Here is a 27457-nt window from a genome sequence, read left to right as displayed (position 1 = left end):
CCTCTAAGTGTGACCTTGACCTTAGACTAGGGACTAGTTCTTGCATATGACACTCCGCATCGTGGTGGTAAACATTTGTGCCAAGATATATCAAAATCCCTCCATGCATGAAGAAGATATGCTCCGGACAAAGTTCTTTAAGAAAATATGATAAAGGGGAATAACTCAAAAAATAGGCAAGGTAGAGTTATTGTTCTTGCACACTGCACTTCCTCCCAATGTGTTCTATCAGTGTATGAAGTTTGAAGAAAATCCCTCCAGTACTTTTGGGGTTATGCTCCGGACAAAATGTTTTAAGAAAATATGATAAAGGGGAATAACTCAAAAAATAGGCAAGGTAGAGTTATTGTTCTTGCACATTGCACTTCCTCCCAATGTGTTCTATCAGTGTATGAAGTTTGAAGAAAATCCCTCCAGTACTTTTGGAGTTATGCTCCGGACAAATTTTTTTAAGAAAATAAGATAAAGGGGAATAACTCAAAAAATAGGCAAGGTAGAGTTATTGTTCTTGCACACTGCACTTCCTCCCAATGTGTTCTATCAGTGTATGAAGTTTGAAGAAAATCCCTCAAGTACTTTTGGAGTTATGCTCCGGACAAATATCGTTGCGGACGCACGGACGGACGGACGGACGGACAGACGGACGCACGGACGGAGAGCATTTCTAATATCCCCTTCACCTTTGGTGGGGGGATAAAAAAGGGCCATAATTCAGTCAAAATAGTTATGTACTCTTGCCTACAGATGGAAATCATAATGATAAACAAGTGTTCAAAGTTTAAAAGCCATATGTCAAATAGTTTTGCCAAACATGGACTTGTATGGAAACAGAACCAATTTCAAAGTCCAAAATGGGCCATAATTCAGCCAAAATAGATGACAGAGTTATGTTCTCTTTTCTACAGATAGAGACTATTATACTAAACAAGTGATAAAAGTTTCAAAGCCATATGTCAAACACTTTACAAAAAATATGAACTGGTACGAAAAACTTAACCAAGATTTCTCAGTCAAAAAGAGCCATAATTCAGCCAAAATCTTTGATGGAGTTATGTACTCTTGCCTATAACTGGACATGGTGATGGTAAACAGATGTTGAAAGTTTCAAAGTTTTATCTCAAAAGACTTTGTCAAAATATGAACTGGTACGAAATATTAACCCAGATTTCTAAGACAAAAAGGGCCATAATTCAGCCAAAATCCTTGATGGAGTTATGTACTCTTGCCTATAACTGGACATGGTGATGGTAACCAAGTGTTGAAAGTTTCAAAGCTTTATCTCAAAAGACTTTGTCAAAATATGAACTGGTACGAAAAACTTAACCATGATTTCTAAGTCAAAAGGGGCCATAATTCAGTCAAAATCCTTGATGGAGTTATGTGCTCTTGCCTATAACTGGACATGGTGATGGTAAACAAGTGTTGAAAGTTTCAAAGCTTTATCTCAAAAGACTTTGTCAAAATGTGGACTGGTACGAAAAACTTAACCCAAGGTGTGACGCCGACGCCGACACCGACGCCGACGCCCTGGTGAGTAGGATAGCTCTACTTATTCTTCGAATAGTCGAGCTAAAAAGCCCTGTTGACCTTTGACCTCAAACTGTGACCTTGACCTTTGAGCCAGGGGTCTGGGTTTTGCGCATGACATGTCATCTCATCATGGGGAACATTTGTGCCAAGTAATATTAAAATCCCTTAATGAATGAGTTCTGGACCGTACACTAAATTGCTGACAGTCAACAGACAGACAGACGGCTAAGGCAAAAACAAAATGTCTCCGACATAAATACACTATAGGTACAGATCAAGTCCATCTACATCCCAAAATATCCTACAGATACAAATCAAGCTCACCTACATTATAAAATACAGTATAGGCAGGGATAAAATTTAGCGGTCACTAACTCGCAAAATTCGAGTAAGAATAAACAAGAGAGCCATGAGGCCCTATATATGCTCACACAGAGTTTATTGGCCTAGTGACCTAGTTTTGACCCCACATGAGCCAGTTTCGAATTTCACTTAGAGATCATTAAGACAAACATTCTGACCCAGTTTTATAAAGATTGAGTCACAACTGTTGCCTTAGAGTGTTCAAAACTTTTCCTTTGACTTGACCATGTGACCTAATTTTGATCCCAAATGACCCAGATTAAAACTTGATCTAGAGATTATCAGACAAACATTCTGACCAAGTTTCATAAAGATTGAGTCAACAACTGTGTCTATAGTGTCAAATGCTTTTCCTTTGATATGGCCTTACTGACCTAGTTTTTGACCACCACATGACCCAGTTTCAAAAGGTACCTAGAGTCATCAAGCTAAACATTCTGACAAAGTTTCATAAATATTGGGCCACAACTGTGGCCTCTAGCGTGTTCACAAGCTTATCCTTAGATCTGGCCTACTGACCTAGTTTTTGCCCCACATGACCCAGATTCTAACTTGACCTAGAGATTATCAAGACAAACATTGTGACCAAATTTCATAAAGTTTGAGTCACAACTGTGGCCTCTAGAATGTTCACAAGCTTTTCCTTTGATCTGGCCTACTGACCTAGTTTCTGAACCCACATGACCCAGATTCGAACTCAACCTAGAGATCATCAGGACAAACATTCTTACCAAAAATTATGAAAATTGGATCACAACTGTGACCTCTAGTGCTCACAAGCTTTTTTTTTATTTGACCCCGTGACCTAGTTTTAGACCCTACATGACCTAGATTAAAACTTGACCTAGAGATCATCAAGACAAACATTCTGACTAACAAGAGCTCGTTGAACACAAAATGCCCCCCTTGATGCATTCAGTCATTGCACAAGGAACAGTAATTATTTGCTCACTGTAAACAAAAATTCTACTGTTAAAACTTAAAACCTCTCTATCATCTTTCATGACCCTTGGCCCAAGCGTTCAATGTGACATTGACCTTTGACCTATTGACCTCAAAATCAACAGGGGTCATCTGCTGGTCATGATCAACCTCCCTATTAAGTTTAGTGATCCTAGGCCCAAGCGTTCTCAAGGTATCGTCTAGAAAGGGTTTAACTGTTCCTGGTCAATGTGACTTTGACCTTTAGCCGACAGACCTCAAAATCTATAGGGGCCATCTACAGGTCATGACCAATCTCCCTATCATGTTTCATGATCCTAGGCCCAAGCGTTCTCAAGTTATTGTCTGGAAACGGTTTAAATGTTCCGGGTCACTGTAACCTTGACCTTTGACCTACTGACCTTAAAATCAATAGGGGTCATCTGATGGTCATGATGAACCTCTCTATCATCTTTCATGACCCTTGGCCCAAGCGTTCTGAAGTTATCGTCCAGAAACCGTTTAACTGTTCCTGGCCAATCTGACCTTAAACTCTGACCAAATGAGCTCAAAGTCAATAGGGGTCATCTGCTGGTCATGATCAATCTCCCTATCAATGTTCCTGATCCTAGGCCCAAACGTTCTTGAGTTATCGCCACGGAAACCGTTTTACTGTTCCTGGTCACTGTGACCTTGACCTTTGACCTCAAAATCAATAGGGGTCATCTGCTGGTCATGACCGACCTCCCAATCAACTTTCAGGATCCTAGGCCCAAGCAATCTTGAGTTTTCATACGGAAACTGTTTAACTGTTCCGGGTCACTGTGACTTTTAACTTTGACATACTGACCTCAAAATCAATAGGGGTCATCTGCTGGTCATGACCAACCTCCCTATCAATTTTCATGATCCTAGGCCCAAGCGTTCTTGAGTTATCATCCGGAAACCGTTTAACTGTTCAGGGTCACTGTGACTTTAACTTTGACATACTGACCTCAGAATCAATAGGGGTCATCTGCTGGTCATGACCAACCTCCCTATCATCTTTCAGGATCCTAGGCCCAAGCGTTCTTGAGTTATCATCCGGAAACGGATTGCTCTACATACCAACGACCGACAGACAGACCGACCGACATCTGCAAAACAATATACCACTCCTTCTTCGAAGGGGGGCATAAAAATTATGATCACAACTGTGACCTATAGAGTGTTCAAAAGCTTTTCCTTTGATCTGACCCCGTGACCTAGTTTTTCACCCCATATGACCCGGATTCAAACTTGACCTATTGATTATCAAGACAAACATTCTGACTAATTCTCATGAGTTTCAAACTTAAATTGTGGTCTCTACAGTGTTGACAAGATTTTCCTTTGATCTGGCCTAGTGACCTAGTTTTTGACACCACATGACCCAGTTTCAAACCTGACCTAGAAATCATAAAGACAGACATTCTGACCAAGTTTCATAAAGATGAGTCACAACTGTGGCCTCTGAAGTGTTCACAAGCTTTTCCTTTGATTTGACCGTGTGACCTAGTTTTTGATCCCAAATGACCGAGATTCGAACTTGACCTAGAAATCATCAAGACAAACATTCTGACCAAGTTTCATAAAGATTGGGTCACAACTGTGGCCTATAGAGTTCACAAGCTTTTCCTTTGATTTAACCGTGTGACCTAATTTTTGACCCACATGACCCAGATTCGAACTTGACCTAGAAATCATAAAGACAAACATTCTGACCAAGTTTCATAAAGATTGGATCACAACTGTGGCCTCCAGAGTGTTCACAAGCTTTTCCTTTGATCTGGCCTACTGACCTAGTTTTTGACCCAACATGACCCAGATTCGAACTTGACTAGAGATCATCATGACTAACATTCTGACCAAGTTTCATAAAGATTGGGTCAAAAATGTGGCCTCTAGAGTGTTCACAAGCTTTTCCTTTGATCTGGCCTACTGACCTAGTTTTTGACCCCACATGATCCAGTTTCAAACTTGACCTAGAGATCATCAAGACTAACATTCTGACCAAGTTTCATAAAGATTGGGTCACAAATGTGACCTCTAGAGTGTTCACAAGGCAAATGTTGACGCACGCCGGACAACTGATGACGGACGCCGGACAATGACCGGTCACAATAGCTCACCTTGAGCACTTTGTGCTCTAGTGAGCTAACAAGAGCTGTCTGTTGATAGCGCGCTCGACTATTCGAAGCATTGATAGAATTATAGGGTCAAAATATTACCTGAGATTTTGAGACAAAAGAAAAGGAACAGATAAGACAAACAATGTACCTGCATTTGGATCTGGATAAGTTTTGCACTATAATGCAATGTGTGACCATGTTGGTAAGCAAGTGTTCAAAGTGTCAAAGCCATATATCAAACAGTTGATAGACAAAACATCGAATGGTATGCGAAACTTAACTAATTTCTATGTCCAGAAAAGGGCCATAACTGAGCTCAAGTCCTTGTCCTAGGTAAGTAGATTTTGAAGGTAAACAAGTGGTCAAAGTTTCAAAGCCATATGACAAACAGGTTAGGCATAATATAGACTGGTAAGAAAAACTTCACTGATTTCCAAGTCCAAAAAGGGCCATAATTTAGCCAAAATAGTTGACAGAGTTATGTACTCTTGCCTACAGATGGAAATCATGATGATAAACAAGCGTTCAAAGTTTCAAAGCCACATGTCAAATAGCTTTGACAAAACGTTGACTTGTATGAAAACTAAACCAATTTCCAAGTCCAAAAAGGGCCATAATTCAGCCAAAATAGTTGACAGAGTTATGTACTCTTGCCTACAGATGGAAATCATGATGATAAACAAGTGTTCAAAGTTTCAAAGCCACATGTCAAATAGTTTTTACAAAACATGGACTTGTACGAAAACTGAACCAATTTCCAAGTCAAAAAATGGGCCATAATTCAGCCAAAATAGTTGACAGAGTTATGTACTCTTGCCTACAGATATAAATCATGATGATGAACAATTGTGCAAACTTTCAAAGCCACATGTCAAATAGTTTTGACAAAACATGGACTTGTACACAAATTGTACCAATTTCCAAGTCCAAAGTCAAAAAAGGGCCATAATTCAGTCAAAATAGTTGACAGAGTTATGTACTCTTGCCTACAGATAGAGACTGTTATAATAAACAAGTGATAAAAGTTTCAAAGCCATATGTCAAACACTACACAAAATGTGAACTGGTACGAAAAACTTAACCAAGATTTCTAAGTTAAAAGGGGCCATAATTCAGCCAAAATCCTTGATAGAGTTATGTACTCTTGCCTACAACTGGACATGGTGATGGTAAACAAGTGTTGAAAGTTTCAAAGCTTTATCTAAAAAGACTTTGTCAAAAAGTGGACTGGTACGAAAAACTTAACCAAGGTGTGACGCCGACGCCATGGTGAGTAGGATAGCTCTACTTATTCTTCCAATAATAGAGCTAAAAATGAGAGTAGGAAATCATGACATTCAAATATTTTCGCGATCAAGTTCAAAAATCTACGAATCCATTGCTCTTTAAAAAATCCTTTGGGGTAGTTATTTTACCTATAATCAAGTGACAGCTTGTAGACGCTTGTCGCTTGATACAATTGTAATTATTGGATATCTAAGCAAGCTTCTAGAAGATATCTGTTTTCATTTTGGTCGGTGATTCGCAACTGCGAAATTGGAGAGGAAAATAACAAGTTTCTTTGGGCGAAAAAGGCCCACGGAGACCGAAAATGCTAGCGACACCACCGCAGTGACCTGAAATAACCTAAAACTTCAGAGTCCAGCCAAAAATCCAAAGAATCATCGAGTACTTTGGCTCCTTCTTCCAAAACCAGAAAGTCCCGGCCTGTTCGAACCGTGACAAGAGCTCCGCCAAGAACTTGACTGTTGCAGCCAAAACCCAGGAACAACAAAGGGAAGAAATTAAAAAAAAAAAAATTCCAAGTCCACAAAAAAGATTCTAAGTCCACAAAAAAATCCTTACCAGGTACAGGTATGTCAAAATACACCTAAAAATTGGAGGTACCACCCATGTTGTACCACAGAAAAGTGGTCTCGGTTTTTCCTACGCCAAAAATAAAAAGTTTCAAAATAAGCTATTTATAGTAACAATAAAGGGAAGTATTCAAAAAAAATTTATTGTAAGTGAACAAAAAAGGGATCTGCCAAATAAAAACAAGAGTACTACAATGCAGAGCAATATACACAAAGCAAAGTCATATATGACCTTTGACCCCTAAGTGTGACCTTGACCATGAAGCAAGTCATCTGAAACATGCGCTCTGCACGTCACCTCGGTGTGATGAACATTTGTGCCAAGTTTCTTTGAAATCCTTCAAGCAGTTCAAGAGTTACAGACCGAACACGAAACAAACTGATATGACCTTTGACCCCTAAGTGTGACTTTGACTTTGAAGTGAGACATCCAAAACATGCGCTCTGCACGTCGTCTCGGTGTGGTGAACATTTGTGTCAAGTTTCTTTGAATTCCTTCAAGGGGTCCAAGAGTTACAGAGCGGACACAAAATTGCTAACGGATGGACGGACAGATTGACTGACACCGGGGGTATAACATAATAAGTCCCTTCGGGCATATAAAAAAGTGGGAAACGGAGCTGAACATTAAACTTTTATATGAGACCAAACAACAACAAAACAATAAATTTAGCACGTAAACAGCCTGTAAATGTAATTGCTAGTGCAACCCACCATTTTGCTAGTGGAAGTGGGAAAAAAAAGTTAAATTCAATCCCTGGTATAGGTACAAATCAGGCCCAGTTACATTATAAAAATACATTACATGTACAGATAAAAACCCACCTACATCACAAATATCCTACAGTTATAGATCCAGATCAGCATGTTTTGATTCAGCTATATGCTGTACAAAGTTTGAAAGACCTGCACTGACTGTAGGAATCTCCGTCTCTGTTGTAAATCACACAATAAAAAATCTTTGCCAGTAGTTTTACATCTTGCTATTTTTAAAGGCTGGTCTACAGATGACAAAAGGTCCTCACACAGATTAGGTACCTGAAAATATGTAATTATCACCTCATTGAAAGATACAAGAGGTCCACAGTGCCTGTACTCTTCACTGCTTATTTTCTAACTTCCTAACTCTCAAGTTAAGCAGAATTTAATATTTTTTGTTGTGTTTAACACCACACCAACATAATTATTGGTCATATGTTGACTTTCCAGTTTCTTGATGGTGGAGGGAGACACTAAGAGGGCCTTCTTGCATTATCTCAGGCAAGAGCTGGCACCTGAGTGGAACATCAGTCTTCCGTAAGCCAGCTGGTTGGCTCACACATGGGAGAATTCTATAAACCAAGAAAGGTTGCAACCCAAAGTGGAAGAGATCTATGCAAGTAATTCCAGGTCAAAACTAGAGATGCTTTTGAGAAAAGCGCATGTCTCCCACAACTGCCCCTATGAAAAATGTCTAGTTTCTCTGGATGGTCTAGACAAGTGGATCCAATAAGATGGTCTGGACGAGTGGATCCAATCAGTAATTCAAGGGCCGTAATTCAAAAGTGCCTTGGCGGATTTGGCTAGTTATCGAACTTGGCCGAGGTCTTATGGTCAAACGCATTTTGTTCAAGTTTGGCGAAGATCGGATGAGAAATGTTTGACTTAGAGTGCGAACAAGCTTTGTGACAGACAGACAGACTGACAGACACACAGACTGGAGTAAATCAATATGTCTCCCACACCACTGTGTGGTGGGAGACATAATTAATAGTTCTATTCTTTTCATAATAGCAACCTTTTTCCTTACCCTAGTAGCCAAAGATACAATCTTAAGCTAGGACAACCATCATTACAAACTACTTTATCAGTTGCAAGCTGTTTTTCAGTAACAGTTAACCTTTACCTCAGCAGCATACACACATCCTGACAATATAATGAAGTTCACAAAGTATTAGCGAAATATTTCTGTAAGTTTGGGCCAAATCCCTTAAAATCTTTAAGAGGAGTTACTGAACTAAGCTTATATCTGTATTGCAAAATACACAGTATTCTGTAGAACTTTGAAGAGGAAACTTGTAAGTATACTTCATAGCGATACATTTCTGCAAGTATGGGCCAAATTCTTGAAAACTGTGGGAGTTATCAGGAAAAAGATTTGTTCATGCACAGACAGACAAGTCCACCCGGCAGTTTTGGAAAAGGAATTCTTTGAAGGAAAATTATCCTTAAGAGTTCTAAAGGGGGCACAGGGAATCCATTTGCACAATTTGTATCAATTGCGGAGGATTACAGCCAAATTTGACTGAATTCTATCAAGTAGTTGTATGAAGAAAACAACTATTTACCATTAAGTGTAACTTGGCTCCAAGGGAGGTCAGGGCTATTATCTGTATAATTTTGAATCTGTTTCACTGAAAGATGCCTCAAGCCTAATTTGGTTGAATTCCAATAAGTACATGTAGACCTGGAGGTCATTTGCAGGAAATGTTGATGAAAGAACTCATTTTAATTTTTCTGACCCATATAAGCATACAGCCAAATGATGTTACATATGCATCAAGCAGTTTAAGTTCTCTCTATGTTTGTACAGTTTCACGGATTAGAGCTAGGTATTGCTCCTGTAAAATGTAGTGTGATATATCTTGACATTGTCTGTATACATATATATCATAATATTTCATGATCAGTTTCATTGGATATTTTGGTTTCTTTGTGAGTCATCATCTACTGTAAAGACGACCATTTCATGATTTCATTTACTTTCCAACTTCTAAATTAATCAAATAACACAAGATGTTTGTAAAACACAAATGTCCCCTTGAAAGTCTGTCTCATCTTCAGTTCAAATATCTCTACAACTTTGACCTTTGACCTACTGATCCCAAAAAACAATAGAGGTCATCTACTGGCAATTATCCTATGAGGTTTGAAGGCTGCAGGTCCAAAGGTTCTTAAATTACTGAACCAAATCCGTTTTCAATCTCAAGGTCACTATGACCTAGTTTATACTAATTTGTTTTAGCTCGATTGTGATGAAAGCTTCAAGCTTATTGTAACCACTCTCGAGTCCGCTTCCTGGAAAAACCAGTACTGGTGTCATATGAGAAGTCGTGGTCTCGACCCCAATGGGGCTCAAACCCACGATCCCTGGATTGAGCAGCCGACACCTTATCCACTAGACTACCGCTCCCCTGTGACCTTAACCTTTGACCTACTGATCCCCAAACAATAGGGTTCATATACTGACCACAGGCAATAGTCCTATCAAGTTTGACAACAGCAGACAAATGCATTCTTTAGTTTTTGACCAGAAACCATTTCCAGTCTCAAGGTCACTGTGACCTCGATCTTGACCTCAAAACAACAGGGGTCATCTACTGACCACTGGCAACACTACGAAGTTTGAACATTTGAAGGCAACTATTTTCTTACTAACCAGCAATGTGCTTAACAAGAGAGCCCTGAAGACCCTGTTTGCTCACCTGACCTATGGACCAAAAGATCTGATCATCAAGATTAACATTCTGACCAAGTTTCATTAAGGATGTACGAGCGAATTTTTTCTAACGTTAAGAATTTTTTCATACCCTGTGAGCTTGAAGAACATTAGTTTCTAAGACAAACAAGAGCAGAAAAAACATAGGTCACCAAACTCGTTTTAATTTTATGGGGTATTTTCTTCACCCACTGTTTACGCATTTCTGAAATTTTGTAAAATTGAAAAAATGTTGGTACTTTATAAAACATATAATATCCTACTTATTCTTATAGGGATTTCAGGTCTTACAGGTTAATATGAATACAAGGTGAAGTCAGTTTTATATAAGCATAAATGTCACTAACAGATCTCTTTAATTTTAACACGTTGACATAATTACCCCACCCACTTTATTTTCAATGGAAAAAACGCACTTAGATCTACAAAAAAAATTCTGACATTAAGATTTTCAAAATATTTTGCAGCATTAATGACACACAAAAATGCTTCAAAATGGAAAGAAAAAAAGTTGGGGTCACCGTGCATCTAAGAGATTTATTAAGAAACAAGAGCTGTCTCCTTTGGATGACACATGCCCCCGATGGCACTTTGAATGAATAGTTATGGCCGATGTTAGAGTTTAGGACCTTTGATCTACGGACCTGGGTCTTGCGCGTGACACGTCGTCTTACTGTGCCACACATTCATGCGTAGTTATTTTAAAATCCATGCATGAATGACAAAGATATGGACTGGACATGCCCATCATTGCACTATCATGAAATATGACCTTTAACGTCTAAGTGTGACCTTGACTTTTGAGTTACGGACCTGGGTCTTGTGCGCGACATGTCGTCTTACTGTGGTACACATTCATGCCCAATAATTTTAAAATCCATGCATGAATGACAAAGATATGGACCGGACACGCCCATCAATGCACTATCATGAAATATGACCTTTAACGTCTAAGTGTGACCTTGACCTTTGAGCTACGGACCTGGGTCTTGCGCATGACACATCGTCTTACGGTGGTATACATTCACGCCAAGTTATTTGAAAATCCATCCATGGATGACAAAGATATAGACCGGACACGAATGCACTATCATGAAAAATGACCTTTAACGTCTAAGTGTGACCTTGGCCTTTGAGCCAAGGACCTGGGTCTTGCGCGCGACATGTCGTCTTACTGTGGTACACATTCATGCCAAGTTATTTGAAAATCCATCCATGGATGACAAAGATATTGACCGGACACGAATGCACTATCATGAAAAATGACCTTTAACGTCTAAGTGTGACCTTGACCTTTGAGCTACGGACCTGGGTCTTGCGCGCGGCATGTCGTCTTACTGTGGTACACATTCATGCCAAGTTATTTGAAAATCCATCCATGGATGACAAAGATATGGACCGGACACGAAAATTGCGGACAGACCGACAGACTGACAGACCGACAGACGGTTCAAAAACTATATGCCTCCCTTCGGGGACAAAAAAACTGTTAAAAAGTGGTGAATTTTGGTATTTTTTTTCTTTTAGTTTTAATTTATATTTTCTAGATGATATAAAGTGCTATCTTGAAAACTTTTATTCTACTTATAGCTAAACATTATATGTATCAGCAGAAAAATATCAAAACAAAACCTGATCTACTAGATATTTGAAATTACCTACCCCTACCCCATTGTAAATCTTACGTCAATTTTAGGCAAATGCGAGCCAAAAATAAGGGTGAAAAATCTTTTTTCACAAAAAGCGTAATATATTTGTTTAAATGGTACATTATTAGCCATATTTTTATTATTTAGCATTAATTTTTGGCAAAACTTTTGTTAGAAAGCAATATTCAAAGAAACATTTTTCAAAATGGCGGATATCCTGAAAAAAATGCTCGTACATCCTTAAGATATGGTCATAACTGTGGCCTCTAAAGTGTTAACTACCTTTTCCTTTAATTTGACCTAGTGACCTAGTTTTTGACCCCACATGACCCAGATTCGAACTTGACTTAAAGATCATAAAGATCAACATTCTGACCAAGTTTCATGAAGATACAATCATAAATGTGGCCTCTGGATTGTTAACAAGCTTTACCTTTGATTTGACCTGGTGACATAGTTTTTGACCCCACTTGACCCAGACTGAAACTTGACCTAGTGGTCATCAAGACAAACAGTCTGATTGAGTTTCATGGAGATATAGCCATGAATGTGGTCTCTAGAGTTTTAACAAGCTTTTCCTTTGATTTGACCTGGAGACCTAGTTTTTGATCTCTGATGATCTAATATTGAACTCGTCCCAAGATTTTATTGAGGGTAACATTCTGACCAAGTTTCATTAAGACTGGGCCAAAATTGTGACCTCCAGAGTGTTAACAAGCTTTTCCTTTGATTTGAACTGGTGACCTAGTTTTTGACCCCACCTGACCAAGATTGGAACCTGACCTAAAGATCCTAAAGATTAACATTCTGACAAAGTTTCATTAAGATACTGTCATAAATGTGGCCTCTAGTGTTAACCAGCTTTTCCTTTGATTTGAACTGGTGACAGGGTTTTTGACCCAACATGACCCAGATTCGAACCTGACCTAAAGATCATCAAGGTTAACTTTCTGACAAAGATTAATGAAGATATAGTCATAAATGTAGCCTCTAGAGAGTTAACCAGTTTTCTTTTGATTTTTTGACCTGGCTGACCTAGTTTTTGAACCAACTTGACCCAGATTTGATCTTAACCTAACTATCATCAAGATTAACATTCTGACCAAGTTTCATAGAGATATTGCCATAAATGTGGCCTATAGAGTGTTAACAAGCTTTTCCTCTGATTTGACCTGGTGACCTAGTTTTTGACCCAGATGACCCAATATCGAACTTGTCCAAGATTTTATTGAGGGTAACATTCTGACCAAGTTTCATTAAGATTGGGCCAAAATTGTTACCTCTAGAGTGTTAACAAGCTTTTCCTTTGATTTGACCTTGTGACCTAGTTTTTGATCCCAGATGACCCAATATCGAACTCGTCCAAGATTTTATTGAGGGTAACATTCTGACCAAGTTTCATTAAGATTGGGCCAAAATTTTGACCTCTAGAGTGTTAACAAGCTTTTCCTTTGATTTGACATGGAGATCTAGTTTTTGACCAAGATGTCCCACTATCGAACTCGTCCAAGATTTTATTGAGGGTAACATTCTGACAAAGTTTCATTAAGATCGGGCCAACATTGTGACCTGTAGAGTGTTAACAAGCTTTTCCTTTGATTTGACCTGGTGACCTAGTTTTTGACCCCAGGTGACCCAATATGGAACTCGTCCAAGATTTTATTGAGGGTAACATTCTGACCAAGTTTCATTAAGATTGAGCTAAAATTGTGACCTCTAGAGTGTTAACAGTCAAATTGTTGACGATTGACGACGACGGACACAGGGCGATCACAAAAGCTCACCTTGAGCACCTCATGCTCAGGTGAGCTAACAAGAGGGTCATGATGACCCTGGATCGCTCACCTGAGTAATATGAGATGTCAAACTGATGCTCAAATATTAAGAAAGTAGGTCAGTAGGTCACATTCATGGTCACTCAGGGTTTCCACTGCTATTCGCCAATTCCTTTTTTGGCGAAAATAAAATTAAATTGGCGAAAAAAAAATTCAACAGAACAATTTTAAATTTGCGTAAAATAAACATCTGTTTTACTACCGGATATCATACCAAACAACACCGTTATAGTACAAAAGAAACGTGCCAACTATCACCGATCAATAATTATACACAGCGTGTCACGGATAATCCGATATTTAGCATACACGAAGACAATACACCTTGTTGATACCAAATTACACCTCTGGGCATAATTTAAAACTTCGCTGAGTCACGAGTGTTCCTCCACGCAAGAACGATTATCAGTCAATCTGATTCGCCAGATTCAGCCCCGCCTACTATTACGAAAGCAAATGAAACGAAATATTTGCTGAGCGCTTCGTCTAAAGCCCCACCCATTTTCTTGATACTAAAACGCAAGTTATTTTTAATATCAAGCCAATACGCCGAAGTAATCGATAATAATGAAAAGTCGAAGATATTATAGATAAATTTGCGCAATCGTAAAATATTACTGTTTAATAAATCTACGCGCTCGCAAATTTCAGTCGCGTATTTCAGCGCGTTCGTAAAATTTCAGTCGAAGAATTGAGATACAAATGAACTAAAGCAGTTCGTTTGGTTCTTTTACGTGCCCAACGTATAGCACTGATACACATCCCCGTCAAAGGGCATCAAAATAAAGAGCTACTTGTACCTTTAGGTGGTATTTTCGCTATACATTTTAAGTATGAAACGTTGAAGAAATTTAGATATATATATAACGAAATTTAAGCCTTTTAAGAAAGCTTTTCAAAAGTCATAAAATAAAATAAAACACGCTGTTTTGGATAAATGACCTTACATAAATTTTGAAATAAAAAGTTAGAAATTAAAGAGCTAAATGTTCATGTTTTAGAAACATCTTAGTAGTGAACAAGAGTGCCAGAATGTCACAATATATGCCCGTCACAGCAAATTTCTTTACACTAGCACCTGTATTTACAAATGGAATTTTAATTTTGCGGTAGTAATTATTGTAATTCTTTTGTTTTTCTAAATCCACATAAAAACTCCTTACCAGGTAGAGATACCTTAAAATACACCTAAAATTTGAAAGTAGCATCTATCTTGTACCACAGAAAAGTGGTCTTGGTTTTTCCCTAAGGTCAATTTTAAAAAAGTTACAATATAAGTTATTTATAGTAACAACTAAGGGAAGTTAATCTTAAAAAAAAAAAAAAAAAAAAAAAAAAAAAAAAAAAAATCCCCCCAAAAAAATTGTAAGTTCACACAAAAATCCTTACAAGGTAGAGATAGGTCAAAATACACTTCAAAATTGTATGTAACATGCATGTTGTACTACAGAAAAGTGGTCTCGATTTTTCCCTACGACTAGTAATGAAAAAGTTACAATACAAGCTATTTATAGTAACAACAAAGGGAAGTTATTCTAAAGAAGGGACCTGCGCATGACACTTCGTCTCATGATGGTGTACAATTGTGCCAAGTTACATCAAAATCCCTCGGACAAAGTCATTCTTGTATCTGACCTTTGGCCTCTAAGTGTGACCTTGACCTTAGACCTAGGGACCTGGTTCTTGCGCAAGACACTCCACCTCGTGGTGGTGAACATTTGTGCCAAGTTATATCAAAATCCCTCCATGCATGAAGAAGAAATGCTCCGGACTCAGGCAAGGTTTCATCAATTTATATCAATTAGTTTTTGAGCTAGGCACGTCACAAGGTGAAAATGTGCATTTTTGACTATTTCAGGGGCCATAACTCAGAAAATAGGGGGCGGAGCCAGACAAAAAATAGGAGGTGCGCAAGTTCATATCATGATTAAGACTCATGCAAGGTTTCATGAATCTATATCAAACACTTTTTGAGCTAGGCATGTCACAAGGTGAAATTGTGCATTTTTGACTATTTCAGGGGCCATAACTCTGAAAATAGGGGGGCGGAGCCAGACGAAAAATAGGAGGTGCGCAAGTTCATATCATGATAAAGACTCATGCAAGGTTTCATCAATTTATATCAAATACTTTTTGAGCTAGGCGCGTCATGAACTTCGGACGGATGGACGGACGGACAGACGTATGCACGGACATGACCAAATCTATATGCCCCCACCACTCATGGGGGGGGGGGGGGGCACAAAAATGGTATATAATTTTGAGCTGACTACTTATCTTTACATGATAAATCAGTGTTAATGTGTATGCATCTGCTTGTTGATTTATTTGTGGAATGCAGAAAATAAATTTTAAAAACTGAACTAATTGAGTGATATTATATTCATTCTAATTTTTTCGACATTATTGATCCTCTGCCGCGTGCAACTTTTTCTTTAAAAAATTTAAGTGGCGGAAAAAAAATTGTGTCCAGTGGAAACCCTGTCACTGAAAGTCAGTTATAAGATCGGTGTGCAAAACTGTATAATTATGTCATCCAAATTTCAAAGCTGTATCTTAAAGGTCCAATACTAAGGAAAGTGAACATTTAATTTCTTTTAAAAAGCACAGAAACTATTTCATTTTATTGGAAAATGAAAGTTGGTATGTAGAAATTCGAAATAAATCGCAGTATATGTACAATTATTTTTCTATGAAGTATGAAGAAAGTTAAAAAGACCTGGGGGGTCATTCTGTCGATTCATTGAAATTTCAACATAATACACATACATTTCTTTGAGTTCCAAAGACCTTCTGTAAATTTTGACCTGCCAATCTTCATTATTTAGTGTCTTGCAGAAGTCTATGCACTGGCTATGAAAAAAAATTGCCAACTCACTTTCCCTTAGTAATGGACCTTTAAACTAGATGCCCATGGGCAACATGTCGACCCCATCAGCTGTCAAAAGGACTGGGAGTTACACACGACACTCTGTCTCAATGAGGCAAACATTTATGCCAAATAAAAAAAAAGATTGAAAAAAGTTACAATATAAGACATTTGTAGTAACAACTCAGGGAAGTAAATCTTATAAAAAAAAAAAAAAAAAAAGTCCACACAAAAACCCTTACCAGTATAGTTAAGTCAAAAAACACCTCAAAATTGGATGTAACATGCATGTTGTACTACAGAAAAGTGGTATTGATTTTTCCCTACGACCAGTAATAAAAAAAGTTAAATGACACTCTGTCTCATGATGGTGAACAATTGTGCCAAGTTACATCAAACTCCCTCTATGCATGAAAAAGAAATGCTCCGGACAAAGTCATTCTTGTATCTGACCTTTGACCTCTAAGAGTGAACTTGACCTTTGACCTAAGGACCTGGTTCTTGCACATGACATTCCGTCTCATGGTGGTGAACATTTGCCAAGTTACATCAATATCCCTCCGTGCATGAAGAAGAAATGCTCTGGAAAAAGTTGTCATTCTTGTATACTTTGACCTCTTAAGTGTGACCTTGACCTTAGACCTAGGGACCTGATTTTTGCGCATGACACTCCGTCTCATGATGGTGAACAATTGTGCCAAGTTACATCAAAATCCCTCCATGCATGAAGAAGAAATGCTCCGGACAATGTCATTATTGAATTTGACCTTTGACCTCTAAGTGTGACCTTGGCCTTTGAGATAGGAACCTGGGGTTTGCGCATGACACTCCGTCTCACTGAAGTTAACATTTATGCTAAATATAAACAAGATTGCTCCATGCATGTCAAAGATATGGTCCGGACAAACAAATCCGGACAGACGCACGTACATACACCGAACAGCCATTCGGCAACTATGTCTTCGCTTCCGCAAGCAGGCTCGACAAAAACAAACAAGAGGGTCATGATGACCCTGGATCGCTCATCTGAGTAATATGAGCTACATGTTTCAAATGTCAAACTAATGATTTTTAGAAATTTTTTGGAAGATTTTCTGATGTACAATCAAGTAACCCCTGGGGCGGGCCAATTTTACCCCGGGGGTCATGATTTGAACAAAGTTTGTAGAAGTCTACTAGGCAATGTAACATATCAAATATCTAAGATCTAGGCCTTCTGGTTTATTTTTAGCAAATTTATGAAGATTTCCCTATGTACAATCAAGTAACCCCTGGGCCTGGGCCAATTTAACCCTGGGGGGGGGGTCAAGATTTGAATTTTGTAGAGGTCCACTAGGCAATGCTACATGTCAAATATCTAAGCTCTAGGCCTTCTGGTTTATTTTTAGAACATTTTGAAGATTTTTCTATGTACAATCAAGTAACCCTATGGGGCGGGGTCAATTTGACCCCGGGGGTCATGATTTGAACAAATTTTGTAGAGGTCCACTAGGCAATGCTACATGTTAAATATATAAGCTCTAGGCTTTCTGGTTTATTTTTAGAAAATATTTGAAGATTTTCCTATGTAAAATCAAGTGACCCCTGGGGTGGTGTCAATTTTGATCCCGGGGGTCATGATTTGAACAAAGTTTGTAGAAGTCTACTAGGCAATGTACCACATCAAATATCTAAGATCTAGGCCTTCTGGTTTATTTTTAGCAAATTTATGAAGATTTCCCTATGTACAATCAAGTAACCCCTGGGCCTGGGTCAATTTAACCCTGGGGGTCAAGATTTGAACAAATTTTGTAGAGGTCCACTAGGCAATGCTACATGTGAAATATCTAAGCTCTAGGCCTTCTGGTTTATTTTTTTTAATTTTTTGAAGATTTTCCTATAGAAAACTATGTAAAATCAAGTGACCCCTGGGGCTGGGTCAGTTTGACCCTGGGGGTCAAGATTTGAATAAATTTTGTAGAGGTCCACTAGGCAATGCTACATGTCAAATATCTAAGCTCTAGGCCTTCTGATTTATTTTTAGAAAATTTTGGAAGATTTTCCTATGTAAAATCAAGTGACCCCTGGGGCGGGGTCAATTTTGACCCCGGGGGTCATGATTTGAATAAATTTTATAGAGGTCCACTAGGCAATGCTACATGTTAAATATCTAAGCACTAGGCCTTCTGGTTTATTTTTTAAATTTTTTTGAAGATTTACCTATAGAAAACTATGTAAAATCAAGTGACCCCTGGGGCTGGGTCAATTTTGACCCCGGGGTCATGATTTGAACAACTATAGTAGAGGTCCACTAGGCAATGCTACATGTCAAATATCTAAGCTCTAGGGCTTCTGGTTTTTGAGAAGATATTTTAAGATTTTCCTATGTAAAATCAAGTGACCCCTGGGGGTTATGATTTGAACAAACTTGGTAGAGGTCCACTAGGCAATGCTTTACACCAAATATCTAAGCTCTAGGGCTTCTGGTTTTTGAGAAGAAGATTTTTAAAGTTTTTCCTTTCGGTTGCCATGGCAACCAGAGTTCTGCATGGAATTCAATTCTTTGAACAATTTTTGTAGAGCTTCACCCAAGGAACATTCCTGTGAAGTTTGGATGAAATTGGCCTAGCGGTTTATGAGGAGATATTGTTTAAAGTAAAAGTTTCTGAAGGACGCCGGAGTAAGGACGATTGACGGCGGACGGTGACTAATCAGAATAGCTCACCCTGAGCCTTTGGCTCTGGTGAGCTAAAAATCTGAAGTAAGATGCTCTGTGCACGTGCTGGAAGACTACATTTTTTAATTCGATAGTATAATTTTTTATCTCATTCAATATATATTGCACTTTACCGCAGAGGGATCGATCTCAATTTTCTATGAATGGCAGGAAAAAAATAATATTATCTTTTAAACATAAATTTTACTAAACTAATAGATCCTTGTTTAAAACAACCGCCTTTACATCAATACTTAAACAGAAACACTTTAACACACTTCCAATGATTTTATCAATGTATTCGATTGATACAAATCTAGCTTTTGTTGCACTAGTTGTTGTACATTATCTATACCTCCTCTGAACAGCTTTAAAAGAAATGCTGTTCTAAAAACCAATATTATCAATACCCTGAAAAAAATATCACAGTATTTAAAATTTCTAGATATTATCATATACTATAAACCTAAAGAACCTCGGACCTCTCTATTTTACTCACCAAAATTAACTTAGTGTTACCAGTGTGTTCGCCAAAAATAACCCTGTCTCTGTATGTTAGTACATTGTTACTAGTCTATTTGCCAAAATTAACTCTGTCTCTGTATGTTAGTACAGTGTTACAAGTGTGTTCGCCAAAATTTACTCTGTCTCTGTATGTTGGTACATTGTTACAAGTGTGTTCACCAAAATTTACTCTGTCTCTGTATTTAGTACATTGTTACAAGTGTGTTCACCAAAATTTACTCTGTCTCTGTATGTTGCTACATTGTTACAAGTGTGTTCACCAAAATTTACTCTGTCTCTGTATGTTAGTACATTGTTACAAGTGTGTTCGCCAAAATTTACTCTGTCTCTGTATGTTAGTACATTGTTACAAGTGTGTTCGCCAAAATTTACTCTGTCTCTGTATGTTAGTACATTGTTACAAGTGTGTTCGCCAAAATTTACTCTGTCTCTGTATGTTGGTACAGTGTTACAAGTCTGTTCGCCAAAATTAACTGTGTCTCTGTACGTTAGTACAGTGTTTCAAGTCTGTTCGCCAAAATTAACTCTGTTTCTGCATGTTAGTACAGTGTCACAAGTGTGTTTGCTAAAATCAACTCTTTCTCTGTCTCTGTACGTTAGTACAGTGTTACAAGTCTAATTGCCAATATTAACTCTGTCTCTGTACGTTAGTACAGTGTTTCAAGTCTAATCGCCAATATGAACTCTGTCTCTGTATGTTAGTACAGTGTTACAAGTGCAGAGCTCTGGATAAGCTGCGTATTTGCGTATTTACACAAAGTTGCAGAAAACCCAAATGAATTCATACAGTGTACCGGTATGTACTGAAACGCAAGTGAAATTCCTAATACCCAATTTATTAAAACTCACTTGCGTATCGCATTTTCCGTATTATGGAACAGGTATGAGACTTTTAACGCTACAAAACAGACTGGTTATATGTTACGGCAGAACAGGTTGCTATTTATCTGAAAAAATCATAGGACCATTCAGTCTGATCAGTGTTATTTGAACACTTTGTAAACAATTAATTATGCTGCTTTAGTACTAAAAGAGGTTGCAGAAAAAAAAATTTGCAGCACAAACGAACAAAATAGAAAGATATTTTGTTGTTCAACAAAGACAGTTATCTGTTTGTGATGATATAGTGTCACCAATACTGGCCGACATCTTACGGGGATATTGTGGATGAATTTATCTTCGACTGCATTCAAAGTGAAAAAAAAACACGATGGAATGAAAGTATCCCAGACAACATTAAACGATTGGTTAATGATATACAGTATGCTGTAAGCATGTTTCATCCAGAACATTTCAAACTAGAACTGTCACAAAAGTGACGATTACCCCCACAATACTGTCTTGTCACAGAAGGATGGCAACCACAAGAAAGACATGGCCACAAGAAGGTGCAATTTAAATCAACCTTGACCTGTATTTTATGATGTTACACCAATGTACCAAAAACATTTAAATCTGTCAAGAAGTGTCACTGGAGTGTTTAATGACTCCAATGGTGGATGAATATTGCACAATAGCTCGGGTCTGTGCTAAAAAATATCAAATAATAAGAGAGGTACAGATAAAGTGTATCAAAACACTATATAAGTATAATTCTAAGCAAGAAGGGGGCATATTCAGGAAATATTGCTGCAAGAGTTATGCGCCTTGTGTAATATGATGTGGGTGATAATGTCGAACAACTACTTCAAGTCTGAAACAAATGCATTTCATAATAACTGAGATATAGTGAAAATGCATCAAAATTAACCTTAAATTCTAAGTAAAATGGGGCATAATTCTGAAAAATTGGTGTCAGAATTATGCACCTTGTGTCACATGATGTGGGTGATAAGGTGGAACATCTATTTTAAGTTTGAATCAAATCCATTTAGTAATAACTGAGATATAGTGAAAATGCATCAAAATTAACCTTAAATTCTAAGTAAAAGGGGGGCATAATTCATGAAAAATTGGTGCCAGAGTTAGGCACCTTGTGTCACATGATGTGAGTGATAAGGTGGAATATCTATTTTAAGTTTGAATTAAATCCATTTAGTAATAACTGAGATACAGATTTCGGGACACGACGCGACATGACAAAACTGACTCCTATATACCCCCCCACCCCACCCCCACCCAAACATGTTTGGTGGGGGTATAACTACAAGAAACAAGAGGACCATGATGGTCCTGAATCGCTCACCTCTTCCCACATGACCCAGTTTTGAGTATGACATCGTTTTTTCTATTATTTGACATAGTGACCTAGTTTTTGAGCTCATGTGACCCAGTTTTGAACTTGACCTAGATATTATCAAGATAAAAATTCTGACCAATTTTCATGAAGATACATTGAAAAATATGGTCTCTAGAGAGGTCACAAGGTTTTTCTATTATTTGACCTATTGACCTAGTTTTCGAAGGTACGTGACCCTGTTTTGAACTTGACCTAGATATCATCAAGATGAACATTCAGACCAATTTCATGAAGATCTCATGAAATATATGAGAGGTCATAAGGTTTTTCTATTTTTAGACCTACTGACCTAGTTTTTGACCGCACGTGACCCAGTTTTGAACTTGACCTAGATATCATCAAGGTGAACATTCTGACCAATTTTTATGAAGATCCATTCACAAGTATGGCCTCTAGAGAGGTCACAAGATTTTTCTATTTTTAGACCTACTGACCTAGTTTTTGACCGCACGTGACCCACTTTCAAACTTGACCTAGATATCAACAAGATGAACATTCAAACCAACTTTCATACAGATCCCATGAAAAATATGGCCTCCAGAGAGGTCACAAGGTTTTTCTATTATTTGACCTACTGACCTAGTTTTTGAGGCCACGTGACCCACTTTCGAACTTGACCTAGATATCATCAAGGTGAACATTCTGACCAATTTTCATGAAGATCTTATGAAATATATGGCCTCTAGAGAGGTCACAAGGTTTTTCTATTTTTAGACCTACTGACCTAGTTTTTGACCGCACGTGACCCAGTTTCGAACTTGACCTAGATATCATCAAGGGGAACATTCTGACCAATTTTCATACAGATCCCATGAAAAATGTGACGTCTAGAGTGGTCACAAGCAAAAGTTTACGCACGCACGGACGGACGACAGACGCTGCGCGATCACAAAAGCTCACCTTGTCACTTTGTGACAGGTGAGCTAAAAAATACTCAATTGCTTGTGCAAGATCAGTGAAATACCCAATTGGTTTAAGCAAATACCCAATTACTTCTGAAAAGGCCAGATAATAATATTTATTTTACCCAATTCAAATTTCAAGTACCCAATACAGACAAAAAGTGATGGGTAAATACCCAATTGCACCAAAAGCTTATCTGGAACTCTGCAGTCTTTGACCTAAACAGCCAGCCCGAAGCCCGAGTCGAGTGATTTGCAGATCAGTCGAGTATAAATTCAACCTTCAAAACCCCTGATATCCAATATATGTCAATTGTGTACACTTCAATACACATTCTGCCATCTTTATGTACATTCAGCAGGTTATAATATATTTAGAATCGACTTAGACGAAAACAATTTTCCACATGAACTAATTGCGAGGTGATCTAGAGGGAAAATATTTTGTCTAAAATTGATTCTTAAAATAAATTGTGATTACACAACATTCGAAATAGACCGGCAATGTTGCACATCCTAACACAGATACACAGCGATACATACAGTGGAAAGAAACAAGTCGATGTTTATACATAAAAAAGTTTTTTTTTGTTATTTTTTACCTAGGCTGTTGGAAAAAGTATTATTTTCAGTGTAAGTAGTGTTCTTTCACTTTGGTTGTGTTATAATATTGGAGGCCCTGCATCAACCTGTTAATGAGTTATGACTATTTATTTACAGGAAAGTATTGCTCTATAAAGCAATGCTGTTTCATTTCATACAATGCAAAAATACGTATTTCAAATACCAATTATTTTTCGGGCTAGCAAACTTGGATTTGGGCTAATACTATTTCAAAGGAACTAGCCCGAACGGGCTAGTGCTTTAAAAAAATCAAGTTGAAGACTGCTCTGAAGTGTGTTCGCCAAATACAGTGTTACAAGTCTGCTCGCCAAAATTAACTCTGTCTCTGTATGTTAGTACAGTGTCACAAGTCTGTTCGCCAAAATTAACTCTGTCTCTGTATGTTAGTACAGTGTTACAAGTCTGTTCGCTAAAATCTACTCTGTCTCTGTATGTTATCATGTTACAAGTGTGTTTGCCAAAATACAGTGTTACAAGTCTGCTCACCAAAATTAACTCTGTCTCTGTATGTTAGTACAGTTTTACAAGTCTGCTCGCCAAAATCAACTCTGCCTCTGTATGTTAGTACAGTGTTACAAGTTTATTCGCCAAAATCAACTTTGTCTCTGTATGTTAGTACAGTTTTACAAGTCTGCTCGCCAAAATCAACTCTGCCTCTGTATGTTAGTACAGTGTTACAAGTTTATTCGCCAAAATCAACTTTGTCTCTGTACATTAGTATAGTGTTACAAGTGTATACGCCAAAATCAACTTTGTCTCTGTACATTAGTACAGTGTTACAAGTCTGTTCGTCAAAATCAACTGTCTCTGTGTGTTAGTACAGTGTTACAAGTGTGTTTGCCAAAATCAACTCTGTCTCTGTATGTTATTGTGTTACAAGTGTGCTCGCCAAAATACAGGGTTACAAGTCTGCTCACCAAAATTAACTCTGTCTCTGAACGTTAGTACAGTGTTACAAGTCTGTTTGCCAAAATTAACCCTGTCTCTGTATGTTAGTACAGTTTTACAAGTCTGTTCACCAAAATCAACTCTGTCTCTGAACGTTAGTACAGTGTTACAAGTCTGTTCGCCAAAATCAACTCTGTCTCTGAACGTTAGTACAGTGTTACAAGTCTGTTCGCCAAAATCAACTCTGTCTCTGAACGTTAGTACAGTGTTACAAGTGTGTTCGCCAAAATTAACCCTGTCTCTGTATGTTAGTACAGTGTTACAAGTCTGTTCGCCAAAATTAACCCTGTCTCTGTATGTTAGTACAGTGTTACAAGTCTGTTCGCCAAAATCAACTCTGTCTCTGTATGTTAGTACAGTGTTACAAGTCTATTCGCCAAAATCAACCCTGTCTCTGTATGTTAGTACAGTGTTACAAGTCTATTCTCCAAAATTAACCCTGTCTCTGTATGTTAGTACAGTGTTACAAGTCTCTTCGCCAAAATTAACACTGTCTCTGTATGTTAGTACAGTTTTACAAGTCTGTTCGCCAAAATCAACTCTGTCTCTAAACGTTAGTACAGTGTTACAAGTGTATTCACCAAAATTAACACTGTCTCTGTATGTTAGTACAGTGTTACAGGTCTATTCGCAAAAATTAACTCTGTCTCTGTATGTTAATACAGTTTTACAAGTCTGTTCGCCAAAATCAACTCTGTCTCTGAACGTTAGTACATTGTTACAAGTGTATTCGGCAAAATTAACTCTGTCTCTGTATGTTAATACAGTTTTACAAGTCTGTTCGCCAAAATCAACTCTGCCTCTGAACGTTAGTACATTGTTACAAGTGCATTCGCCAAAATTAACTGTGTCTCTGTATGTTAGTACAGTGTTACAAGTGTATTCGCCAAAATTAACTGTGTCTCTGTATGTTAGTACAGTGTTACAAGTCTATTCGCCAAAATTAACTCTGTCTCTGTATGTTAATACCGTTTTACAGGTCTGTTTGCCAAAATCAACTGTCTCTGAACGTTAGTACAGTGTTACAAGTGTATTCGCCAAAATTAACTGTGTCTCTGTATGTTAGTACATTGTTACAAGTGTATTCGCCAAAATTAACTCTGTCTCTGTATGTTAATACAGTTTTACAAGTCTGTTCGCCAAAATCAACTCTGTCTCTGAACGTTAGTACAGTGTTACAAGTGTATTCACCAAAATTAACTGTGTCTCTGTATGTTAGTACATTGTTACAAGTCTATTCGCCAAAATTAACTGTGTCTCTGTATGTTAGTACAGTGTTACTAGTCTAATCGCCAAAATTAACTCTGTCTCTGTATGTTAGTACTTTATTACAAGTGTAATCGCCAAAATCAACTTTGTCTCTGTGTGTTAGTATAGTGTTACAAGTGTATTCAGTATTACAAATGCATTTGTCATTATGAACTCTGTCTCTTTATGTCAGTATGTTTTTACCAGTCTAATTGCAATTATTACCTCTGCCTTTGTATGTTCTTATGACTAAAGAGCGTAACAGAAATTGAAAAGGATAGAATATTTTGATGAAAAATCCCAAGTGCCTGAGGCAAGATTCGAACCCAGGTTGTACGGGTGGAAGTCCAATGCTCTAACCGCTGAGCCAAGGAGCAGATTCCCTGATGCAGTTGTCAGAGATTGGTTTTAAAGTTAAAAGCTATGCGTTAGCAATTGTAACACTTCCCTTCTTCAAAGGAGTCATACTTTATGATGATAAGTAAGCCATTTTCAGCACAAGATTAAAGTCCATATCCCGGACCAGCCCCCATCTTACAACTCAAGAGTAACAGAAATTGAAGAGGATAGAATTTTATGATTGAAAAATGCCCGAGGAGGGATTCGAACCTAGGTCACACGGGTGGAAGTCTAATGCTCTTAACTACTGAGCCAAAGAGTCGACTCCCTGATGCAGTTGTCAGAGATTGGTTTTAACCTACAAGCTATGCGTAAGCGACTGTAATAATGTCAATAGTTTTACAAGCCTGTTCACCAAAATCAACTCTGTCAGAAGAGTTTTACCAGTCCTGTTTAGTGTTTACTCACCAAACTGGTTATTTCTAACAGCTCACCAATAAGATAAACTATTTCTCGGCAAATCTGGTATGATTAACCAAGTCAATAAAATCATCTACATTATTTAATACTTAATTTCCTTATAAAGTCAATTCAATCCTTTTCATTTTTTGTCACAGATCTTACCAAGTCAACTGGGTAACTTTTTCTGCATTCATTTGTTTACATACCAAGTCAATTAGATCACTTAGGTTTTTCTCTATCTGTTGTGGAGGCAATCTTCTCATTAAATCCAGGGCACAATCTAGCTGTTGGTCAGCCTGAAAGTAAAAGAGCTCTTTCTATAACACATACGTCCCCGTGATGGAGTAGCTGGCGACAATCAAATTTTAGAGGATTTGAGAACTTTTGCGGAGTTACCAAGGTGCACGTAGCAGCAGTTATATCCATTATTAGCAGTAACAAGAGCTGTCTGTTGACAGTGTGCTCGGCTATTCAAAGAATTGATGGAAGTATTGGGTCAAAATACTACCACAGATTTTCAGACAAAAGAAGAACAAGAGCTGTCTCCATAGGATGACACATGCCCCCGATGGCACTTTGAATGAATAGTTATGGCCGATGTTAGAGTTTAGGACCTTTGACCTACGGACCTGGGTCTTGCGCGCGACACGTCGTCTTACTGTGGTACACATTCATGTCCAATAATTTTAAAATCCATGCATGAATGACAAAGATATGGACCGGACACGCCCATCAATGCACTATCATGAAATATGACCTTTAACGTCTAAGTGTGACCTTGACCTTTGAGCTATGGACCTGGGTCTTGCCTGCGACACGTCGTC

The 27457-nt window shown here is 38.0% G+C and overlaps 1 pseudogene; it reads right to left on the bottom strand.

Moving 5' to 3' along the window:
• Positions 1 to 27457, bottom strand: part of LOC128548462 (F-actin-capping protein subunit beta-like) — a 118030-nt pseudogene that overhangs the window by 76422 nt on the left and 14151 nt on the right.

This window comes from Mercenaria mercenaria, chromosome 14 (assembly GCF_021730395.1).
Source record: "Mercenaria mercenaria strain notata chromosome 14, MADL_Memer_1, whole genome shotgun sequence".
NCBI lineage: Eukaryota > Metazoa > Mollusca > Bivalvia > Venerida > Veneridae > Mercenaria > Mercenaria mercenaria.
The sequence above is the reverse complement of the archived record's forward strand: the minus strand, read 5'-3'. Positions and strand labels throughout refer to the sequence as shown.